Here is an 11,457-nt window from a genome sequence, read left to right on the forward strand (position 1 = left end):
CCATACCTGTACATTGCTGAGCTCAGAATGATGGTAACCTTCATCCTGTCAACTCCATGAAGTTCTTAGTGGAATATAAGACTCTCCCCTTCCTCCACAGAAAGTATTGAAGTCAGTCACCTCACCAGTCATCAAAAAGGACATGTAGAATTTGCTTCATTCCCTGAGGATCTCATTTATACTGCTCTCTTATTGGAAAGCAGAAATAATTTTGACTTGGAAGACTGGATTCCCAGAAACGCTAATCTCTAACATTGAAAATATCATCAAACATGTGGGGTTGCTCTTCTCTTCACCTGGATGGGCCAGGGAAGGAAATATACTGGCCTATTAACCAGGCATATGATACTTGGGAGCTACTCCCCCTATCTTCCTTCAAAGGCCTGTGAAAAACATGGGCTTTTCTGGGTTGCTTATCTCCACAAGACTGTTGAAATGATCTCTTAGAAGTGGCCTGGAAAATTCAAGCCCTGCAACCTGCTACAAAGGCTTAGTACACCATCTTTGGCACCTGGAATGGAGTGATATACAGATCCCCACCTAGACTTTAATTCACAAAAATGGATCTTACAATTTCCCTGACTGTGAAAGTAAGAAAAGCAATCGAATAATTTTAAGCAAGGGATTTACAGAGTGGGATAACATATACTTTATGTGTAAGGCTACTGAATAGCTGTAAAATTCCTACCCCACCACCAAATTCCAGTCCATAATGAAGAGCCAGGCCTCTTACACTGATGTACTTTATTTCACTATGGAATAAATAGCTCCGCCCTCACCCCAATTATAATTAGTACATATGAATTATTTTCAAAATTCAAACAACTCAGGAATGCATGTGAATAAAAAACCTGTGGTGGATTCATTTTGATATTTGGCAAAACTAATACAATTATGTAAAGTTTAAAAAATAAAAAAAATAAAATAAAATGCAGTTAAATGTGTAAAAAAAAAAGATCACTTCAAATTACTTTTCTGCTTTGAAGTTTCTCTATTTTGAGGTGACAGCAATTAATATTTTGCTGACTATGTGAGGCAGAATTGGACACCATAATCTTTACTCCTTAGTGTTATTCATTTCTATATATATGTTGTATCACATAACAAAATGGACTTTGAAAATGTAATTAAAGTTACTAAACAGTTGACCTTAAGATAGAGTGACTATCCTGGATTTTTCAGGTAATACTACTGTAAAAACAAGAGCTCTTAAAAGTCCACGGTGGGAACAGAAAAGGAAATCAGAAAGATCTGAAACATGAAGACTCAATAGGCTGTTGATGTTTTAAGATGAAGGGGTTCATGTGAAAAGGAATGTAGGCAGTCTGAAGATCCTGGGAGAAAGGACCCTGGCTGACAGCTAGTGAAAAATGGGAACCTCAGTCCTAGAACCACAAGAAATTAAATGCTGCCAACAACCTGAATGAGCTTAGAAGTGGATTCTTCTTTCACAGCCTCCAGAAAGGAATGTGGCCTTACCTGCACTTTGATCTCAGCTTTGTGAGAACTTAAGCAGAGAACCCATTTACGCCATACTGTTTCAAGACTTGTGACTATGAAAACTGAGATAATAAATGGATTTTGTTTTAGAACATCAAGTTTGTGGTAGTTTGTAAGGAATAGCAATAGCAAACATGATGGCAATCCTTTAATGTACTTCTTTATATATGTATTGTTGTTGTTGTTCAGTAGTTAAGTCATGTACAACTCTCTGCAAACCCATGGATTGCAGCATGCCAGGCTTTCCTGTCCTTCACTATCTCCAGGATTTGCTCAAATTCAGGTCCACTCAGCTGGTGATGCTACGTAACCATCTCATCCTTTCTGCTCCCTTCTCCTTTTGCCTTCAATCTTTCCTAGCACCAGGGTCTTTTCCAATCAGCTGGCTCTTCACATTAGGTGGCCAAAATGTTGAAGCTTCATTTTCAACATTGGTCCTTCCAATGAATATTCAGGGTTGACTTCCTTTTAGTACAGTTACTCAGTCATGTCTGACTCTTTGTAACCCCATGGACTGCAGCACACCAGGCTTCCCTGTTCATCACCAACTCCCAGAGCTTGCTCAAACTGATGTCCATTGAGTCAGTGATGCCATCCAGCCATCTCATCCTCTGTCGTGCCCTTCTCCTCCTGCCTTCAATCTTTCCCAGCATCAGAGTCTTTTCCAATGAGTCAGTTATTTGCACCATGTGGCCAAAGTATTGGAGCTTAAGCTTCAGCACCAGTGCTTCCAATGAGTATTCAAGACTGATTTCCTTTAGGATGGACTGGTTTGATCTCCTTGCACTCCAAGGGACTCTCAAGAGTCTTCTCCAGCACCACAATTAAAAAGCATCACCTCTTCAATGCTCAGCTTTCTCTGTGATCCAATTCTCACATCTGTACATGACTACTGGAAAAAACCATAGCTTTGACTAGATGGACCTTTGACGGCAAAGTAATGTCTCTGCTTTTTAATATACTGTCCGGGTTTGTCATAGTTTTTCTTCCAAGTAGCAAACTTCTTTTAATTTCATGGCTGCAGTCACCATCTATAGTGATTTTGGAGCCCAAGAAAATAAAGTCTCTCATGTTTCCATTTTTCCCCATCTATTTGCCATGAAGTGATGGGGCCAGATGCCATGGTCTTAATTTTTTGACTGTTTAGTTTTAAGCCAGCTTTTTCACTCTTCTCTTTTATCTTCATCAGGAGTCTCTTTAGTTCTTCTTCACTTTCTGCCATCAGGGTGGTATCATCTACATATTTGAGGTTGTTGATATTTCACCTGGCAATGGATATGTGCTATCAACTTGATTTATAACTGAAAAAGTTAACCTCAATCACTTCGCTAAGGTAGAGTTTGTTGGGTTTCCCCATTGAATCAGTTCAGTTCAGTTCAGTTGCTCAGTCATGTCTGACTCTTTGCGACCCCATGAATCACAGCACGCCAGCCTCCGGGTCCATCACCATCTCCCAGAGTTCACTCAAACTCACGTCCATCAAGTCAGTGATGCCATCCAGCCATCGCATCCTCTGTCGTCCCCTTTTTCTCCTGCCCCCAATCCCTCCCAGCATCAGAGTCTTTTCCAACGAGTCAACTCTTTGCATGAGGTGGCCAAAGTACTGGAGTTTCAGCTTTAGCATCATTGCTTCCAAAGAAAACCCAGGGATGATCTCCTTTAGAATGGACTGGTTGGATCTCCTTGCAGTCCAAGGGACTCTCAAGAGTCTTCTCCAACACCACAGTTCAAAAGCATCAGTTCTTCGGCACTCAGCTTTCTTCACAGTCCAACTCTCACATCCATACATGACCACTGGACAAACCATAGCCTTGACTAGACGGACCTTTGTTGGCAAAGTAATGTCTCTGCTTTTCAATATGCTATAGTTCTCCACTATTTTGCTACAAGTTCCATGAACACTGAAAATAAAATCAAGGGACCTCCATGGTGGGCCAGTGGTTAAGAATCCACCTTGCAATGCAGCGTATATGTGTTCAATCCCTGGTCAGGGAACTAAGATCTCACATGCCTTGGAGCAACTAAGCCTGCACACTAAAATTAGAAAGTCCAAGGGCCGCAGTGAAAAAGATTCCACATGAGACAACAAAGATCCCTGTGCTACAACTAAAACCTGATGCAGCCAAATAAATAAATAAAAGAAAATTGAAAGTAATATTAAGAATAACTCTGAGTCTACAAATTTGATAATCTAGATAAAATGGTCCAACTCCTTGAAAGACAATCTGCCAAAACTCACACAAGAAGAAATAATCTAAATAGGCCTCCATCAATAAAATCAATAAAAAATTGAATGAATAATTCATAACCTTCCAAAATGGAAAGTGACAGGCCCAGATAGGTTCATTTGTGAATTCTACCAAACATTTAAGGATGTGATTATATCAGTTCTGTATAATCTCTTCCAGAAGACAGAAACTGAGGAACACTTCCTAATCCATCTGTGAGGCCAGCATTACCCTAATATTAAAACTATACAGACATTAAAGGAGAAAAGAAAACTATAGACCAATGTCTCTCTTAAGAAGACTCTTGAGAGTCCCTTGGACTGCAAGGAGATAAAACCAGTCAATCCTAGAGGAAATCGGTCCTGAATATTCATCAAAAGAATCGATGCTGAAGCTGAAGCTCCAATACTTTGACCACCTGATTCAAAGAACTGACTGATGCTGGGAAAGATTGAGGGCAGGAGGAGAAGAGGGCAACAGAGGGTGAGATGGTTAGATAGCATCACTGACTCAAGGAACATGAGTTTGAGCAAACTGCAGGAGATAGTGGAGGACAGGGAAGCCTGGAGTGCTGCAGTCCATGGAGTCAGAAAGAGCTGGATATGGCTTGATGACTAAACAACAACAACAAATATATCAGAAAAGTATTAGCAAAGCAAACGCAACAATGTATGAAAAGAATTATACATCACAATCATGTGGAATTTATCCTAGGCATGCTAGACTGGTTCAACATTCAAAACTCAATTAATAGGCAAATGAAAAATTGTTTGACTACATCAACAGATGCAGAAAAAGTATTTAAGTCCAACACACAATCATGCTAAAAGTCTCAGAAACCAGGAATAGAGGGGCACTTCCTCAACTTGATAAAAAAAAAAAAAACATGTACAAAAACCATACAGCTAATATCATACTTAATGGTAAGAAACTATATGTTTTCCTGCTAATATTAGGAACAAAGCAAGGAAATCCCCTCTCACCACTACTTTTCAACATTGTACTCAAAGTCCTAGATAATACAATAAGACAAGAAAGGGGAAAAATGTATATAGAAATTGGGAAGAAAGAAAGAAAACTATCTTTGTTGTCAAAAGATATAATCATCTATGTAGAAAAATCTGAAAGAATCACCAAAAATCCTCTAATAAAGAGGTTCATTAGTTCCATGCCTGGAACTAATAAGCAAGGGTTAATATGCCAAAGACAACTATTTTCCTATATGCAAGTAATGAGCAAGTATAATTGAAATTAACACAATGCTATGTATATTAGCACACAAATGAAATATTTATATATAAATCTAACAAATATGTATATATTTTATATAATAAAATTATATATTATTTATATATATATATAAAACTATATATATTTATATATATAGTTCAGTTCAATTCAGTTGCTCAGTCATGTCTGACTCTTTGTGACCCCATGAACTGCAGCACACCAGGCCTCCCTGTCCATCACCAACTCCTGGAGTTTACCCAAACTCATGTCCATTGAGTCAGTGATGCCATCCAGCCATCTCATCCTCTGTCGTCCCCTTCTCCTCCTGCCTTCCGTCTTTCCCAGTATCCGAGAGTTTTCCAGTGAGTCGGCTCTTGGCATCAGGTGGCCAAAGTATTGGAATTTCAGCTTCAACATCAGTCCTTCCAATGAACATCCAGGAATGATTTCCTTTAGGATGAACTGGTTGGATCTCCTTGCAGTCCCAGGGACTCTCAAGTCTTCTCCAACACCACAGTTCAAAAGCATCAATTCTTCAGTGCTCAGCTTTCTTTAAACTCCAACTCTCACATCCATATATGACTACTGGAAAAACCATAGCCTTGACTAGACAGACCTTTGTTGACAAACTAATGTCTCAGCTTTTTAATATGCTGTCTAGGTTGGTCATAACATATAGATTTATATATAAATCTAAAAATATACAATGGAAACAGTGAGAGACTGTATTTTCTTGGGTTTCAAAATCACTGCAGATGGTGACTGCAGCCATGAAATTAAAAGACGCTTCCTCCTTGGAAGAAAAGCTATGACCAACCTAGACAGCATACTAAAAAGTGGAGACATAACTTTGCCGTCAAAGGTCCATCTAGTCAAAGCTATTGTTTTTTCAGTAGTTATGTATGGATGTGAGAGTTGCACTATAAAGAAAGCTGAGCACTGAAGAATCGATGCTTTTGAACTGTGGTGTTGGAGAAGTCTCTTAAGATTCCCCTGGATTATAAGATCAAACCAGTTAATCCTAAAGGAAATCAGTCCTGAACATCCATTAGAAGGACTGATGCTGAAGCTGAAACTCCAATATTTTGGCCACCTGACACGAAGAACTGACTCATTGGAAAAGACTCTGATGCTGGGAAAGATTGAAGGCAGGAAGAGAAGGGGATGACAGAGGTTGAGATAGTTGGATGGCATCACTGACTTGATGGACATGAGTTTGAGCAAGCTCCGGGAGTTGGTGATGAACAGGGAAGCTTGGTGTGCTTCAGTCCATGGGGTCACAAAGAGTTGGACACTACTGAGCGACCGAACTGAAAAAAAATATGTACAAGTCCTGTATAAGGAAAAATACGAAGCTTTGATGAAAGACATCAAAGAAGTAAATAAATGAAAAGATGTTCCAAGTTCATGGATAAGAAGACTCAATACTGTCAGGATGTCAGCTCTTTTCAATTTGGCTTAAAGATTCAATATAATTCCAATAAAAATCCCACCAAATTATTTTATGGTTATTGACTAACAGATTCCAGTTTATATGGAAAGGGAAAATATCCAGAATAGCCAACATAATATTTAAGGAGAAGTAAAAAATCAGAGGATTGATACTATTCTAATTTAAGACTTACTATAAAGCTAAACTAACCAACAGAGTGTGGTACTAGTGAAAGAATAGACGAATAGAGCAATGGAAGAGAATCGAAAGCCCAGAAATAGATTCTCACAAGTAAATAAAGGTCAACCTCAAGGCAGCATAGACAACTTAATGGAAGAAGAATAATAGTCTTTTCAACAAATGTTGTTGGAACAACTGAACACTCACATGAAAAAATAAATAAATCTGGACACAGAGTTTATACTCTTCACAAAAATTAACTCAAAATAGATCACAGATCTAAATGTAATATGCAAAACTGTAATATTCTTAGAATATAACATAGGAGAAAATCCAGAGGATTTTGGGTATGATGGTGAACAAAAGAAATAAATAATTGATAAACAATTGAAAGAAATAATTGATAAGCTAGATTTTATTAAATTAAAATCACTGGCTGTGCAAAAGACAATATAAGGATAATGAGGAGATAGGACATAGACTAGGAGAAAATATTTGCACAAGATACATCTGATAAAGAATTTTTATCTAAAATATGCAAAAAATTCTTAAAACTCTACAAGAAAAGATCTTTTGTTCAATATAATATCTATAGTTAACAATATAATATTGTGTTTTAAAATATGTTATGAGGATACTCTCATGTTGTGTTCCTACCCCATACACACCAAAAAAATCTTGCAAAACAGCACAAGGAAATTTTTGGATGTGATGGATATGATGTTTAATACCTTGATTCCGGTGATATCACAGGTTTATTTATGTGTCCAAACTCATCAAAATATATACATTTGTGCATAGCTACTCTGTCATGTCCAACTCTTTGCAACCCTTTGGACTGTAGCCCATCAGGCTCCTCAGTCCATGGGATTCTCAAGACATGGAGGAATCTCAAATGAGTATTACTTCATGAAATAAGCCAAACTTAAAAGGCTACATACCATAGATTCCACAAACCAGCTATTATTATTGTCTTTATTGCTCAATAACGTTACTGTTTTAGATTTCAGTCTTAGATATTTCCATGCATTTTCTTGGATGTCAAATCCCCATTTTCTTGAAAAGAGCACTTCATCTCAAGGAAATTAAGTAATTCATTTTCTTGTGGGATTCTGCTTTCCAGTTTCCCACTTCAACCCCCAGCCCATACCCCATTCTACCTCTGGCCATTATGAACTACTCCAGGTTCTCTGAACCCAGCAAGCTCTCTCTCACGTCCACATCTACTCTGTTTTCTGCACACACATAGATCTTATCTATCCCTTTCTTCATTGTCTTTTCACATGAGAATGAAATATTGACGAGCACAGGGGGTCTGATTATTGTGCTCAGAGCTCTGTCCCCAGAGCCAGAAAGGCCTAGAGCAAGTGATTGATAAATATTTGTTGAATTAAATACCTGATCCTGAACCAGTCTTAGATATTCAGTCTGGTGTCTGTGGGTGTCCCACTTGACTCGGGGAAACATGGAAACTGGACAAGATAATCTTTCTGGGAAGGCCCACTGTTCAAAGAGGCCAATGCAACTAAGACGTCAGGCTTCTAGAGTCAGACCAGGATGGAATTCCACCTCTATTTCTTACTAGTTATATGGCCTTGGGGATATCCCTCTACCTTTTTGAGCCTAGTTTCTATCCCTCATTATTTATTATAATGAGATAGTTGAAACTACTCAAAACTTCCATCCATTCAATCAGCAAGTACTTGTCAAATGTCTTCTGACAGGCACTGTTTTAAGTGCCAAGAATAAGTCATAAACAAGTTACATCTATCAGTTCACGGTCTACTGAATAAAGCAAACAAATAACTGTTTAGAGCACAGTGCTCTTGGGACCATGATAAGGGAGGTACTGGATACAGAAGCAGAGCTGTAGGAGTAGTTGGTGCTCTTCACTTCCTGCCCTTTGTTTCCAATACTGAAGTGGTATTAGTCACTAAGGCCTGAGGCATGCTTCTGGGATCATTCTTCATGCTTCTATTTTTGCAAGTTCCGTGATGCTGTTGAGTTGGCTTTGACTTGACAAGGCTACTACTGTAAACCTGAGGTTTTACCCAGAGGTATCTCTTATTGACAGTTGGAAGTATTTGATAGTAACAAAAATGATGATGAAAACAGCCACCACTTATTTTCTAATGGACTTATAGATTATTATTTTATTTACTGGATGATAATCTATTATTATTATTCTTTTTGATGCTTAAATTATGCCATTAAAAAACTACCTGTGTGCCAAGCACTATACTAAACGTTTCATTACTATATTTAAACCTTACAACATACCAATGACAAAAATCATATTTTGGGGAATTCCCTGGAGGTTCAGTGGTTAGGACTTAGCACTTTCACTGCTTAGGGCCTACATTCGACCCCTGGCTGGGGAACTAAGATCCCATTAGCTGTGCAGTGCAGTCAAAACAAAATTCCTATTTTTATGCCAATTCCACATATTGGGTAACTGAAGTTAAGGGAAATGCAGGAGGCTGTAAACTCATTCTGACAGTAGAGAATAATGGTTAAAAGCACAGACTTGATTTCTAAATACCATTCTAGACAAAAGAAACCAGAGCTCCTTGGAAAATGGCTGATTTCAGGGAAAGAATAGGGAAAGTACAAAAAGAGCCAGGAATATCTTGTTGTACCAAAATAACTTTTCAAAGAAAAATAGGGGAACATCCAAAAGGACACAGGAACAAGATTTAAGGGGCCTCCGCTTTTCCACTGACCAGATCTGGAAACTGGAGCATCAAACTGAATTATGATGGTAATGCTTTATTATCCAATGAATAAAATATATGTCCATGAGCTCACAGGATATAAATGAAGACATGAATAATTTATAAGTGAGTGTGAGATTAAAAGTTCTTCATTGCAGAAGAATCCCAATTAGTAAATGGGGGGAAATGTGCATGACTTTTCAACCATCTTATGTTAATGGGTTTAGGGAAGAATCATCAGTGATGATAGAATAGGATACTTCCATAGTCTCCAAGTATACCCCCACAACAAGTGGACAAAGGGAAAATAACTTTACTCCAGGGTAACTTGCTGAATACAACCTTGAGCAAGTGATCAAATCCAACATCACCAATACAGAATAAGTATCATGTACTGATTGATATAATGTACTGAGAAGGATATACTACCACTTTTTGTCTTTTCCCTGGCAAAGATACATAAGCTGAATCTAGTCATGAGAATCAAAAATCAGGCAAACCCATATTGAGGGACATTTGAGTAAATGGCTCATACTTTCAAAACTGTTATGGTCATTCAAGACAGTAAGTCTGAGGATTTGTTCCAGACTGAAGAACACTAAAGTGGAATAACAACTATATACAAATGTGATTCTCGACTGGCAAGTAGAACCGAAAATTATAAAACTTTCTATTTGGTTGGTGCAAAGTAATTGTAGTTTTGCATTGTTGAACTCTGCCATTTGATATTGGAATACATTCTTAAATAAGTGTGGTTATGTTATGTATCATTTAATATGCAATTTCTTGCTTTATTTTGTTAATGACTTATTATTTGCTATTTATTTTATATTTAGACTATAGTAATGATGTTAGATAAAAAGCAAATTTGAGCCATTTTTTAATTCAAGTTAAAAATGGGTCAGAAAGCAGCAGAGACAACTTGCAGCATCAGCAATGCATTTGGCCCAGGAACTGCTAATGAATATACAGTGCAGAGATGGTTCAAGAAGTTTTGCAAAGGAGACGAGAGCCTTGAAGATGAGGAGTGCAGTGCCCAGCCACTGGAAGTTGACAGTGACCAACTGAGAGCCATCATTGAAGCTGATCCTCTCGTATCTACATGAGAAGTTACTGAAGTCAACATCGGCCATTCTACGGTTATTTGGCATTTGAAGCAAATCGGAAAGGTGAAAAAGCTTGCAAAAAGGATGCCTCATGAGCTGATAAAAAAAATCATTTTGAAGCATCATCTCTTATTCTATGCAACAACAACAAACCATTTCTATGTCGGATTGTTATGTGCAACAAAAAGTAGATTTTATATGACAACCAGTGATGACCAGCTCAGTGACTGGACCAAGAAGAAAACCTAAAGCACTTCCCAAAGTCAAACTTGCACCAAAATAAAGTCATGGTCACTGTTGGGTAGTCTGATACCAGTCTGATCCACTACAGCTTTCTGAATCCCAGCGAAATCATTACATCTGAAAACTATGCTCAGCAAATTGATGAGATGCACTGAAAATTGCAACATCTGCCTCTGGCATTGGTCTACAAAAAGGGCCTAATTCCTCTCCACAACAACGCCTGATCACAGGTCACACAACCAGCACTTCAAAAGTTGAATGAGTTGGACTATGAAGTTTTGCCTCATCCACCATATTCACCTGACCTCTTGCCAATTCTACCACTTCTTCAAGCATCTCAACAAATTTTTGCAGGGAAAATGCTTTCACAATCAGCAGGAGGCAGAAAATGCTTTCCAAGAGCTAGACAAATCCAGAAATATGGATTTTTATGCTTCAGGAATAAACAAATTTAGTTCTCATTGGCAAAAATGTGTTGATTGTAATGGTTCCTATTTTGATTAATAAAGATGTGTTTAAGCCTAGTTACAATGATTTATAATTCACAGTCCAAAACCATAATTACTTGTTCATCAACCCAATATAAATGACACTGTTGAGATAATTGCCATGTTTGAATAAGATCTGTAAAAAGATACAGAATAGTACTGTGTCGACATTAATTTCTTGATTTTCATAATTGTACAGTGCTTACCCCAAAGGATGTCTTTGTTCTCAGGAAGTAACACTGCAGTTTTTAGGGGTAAAAGAACATGTCTGCAGCTTACTTTCAAATGATTTAGAAACTATTTGTATGTATATGCATGCAGCTTACTTTCAAATGA

At 37.8% G+C, this 11,457-nt stretch overlaps 1 pseudogene; it reads left to right on the top strand.

Moving 5' to 3' along the window:
- LOC133242630 (histone-lysine N-methyltransferase SETMAR-like) overlaps positions 1-11,137 on the top strand; it is a 29,634-nt pseudogene extending 18,497 nt beyond the window's left edge.
- Positions 11,138-11,457: the final 320 nt, after the last annotated feature.

This window comes from Bos javanicus, chromosome X (genome assembly GCF_032452875.1).
Source record: "Bos javanicus breed banteng chromosome X, ARS-OSU_banteng_1.0, whole genome shotgun sequence".
Lineage (NCBI taxonomy): Eukaryota > Metazoa > Chordata > Mammalia > Artiodactyla > Bovidae > Bos > Bos javanicus.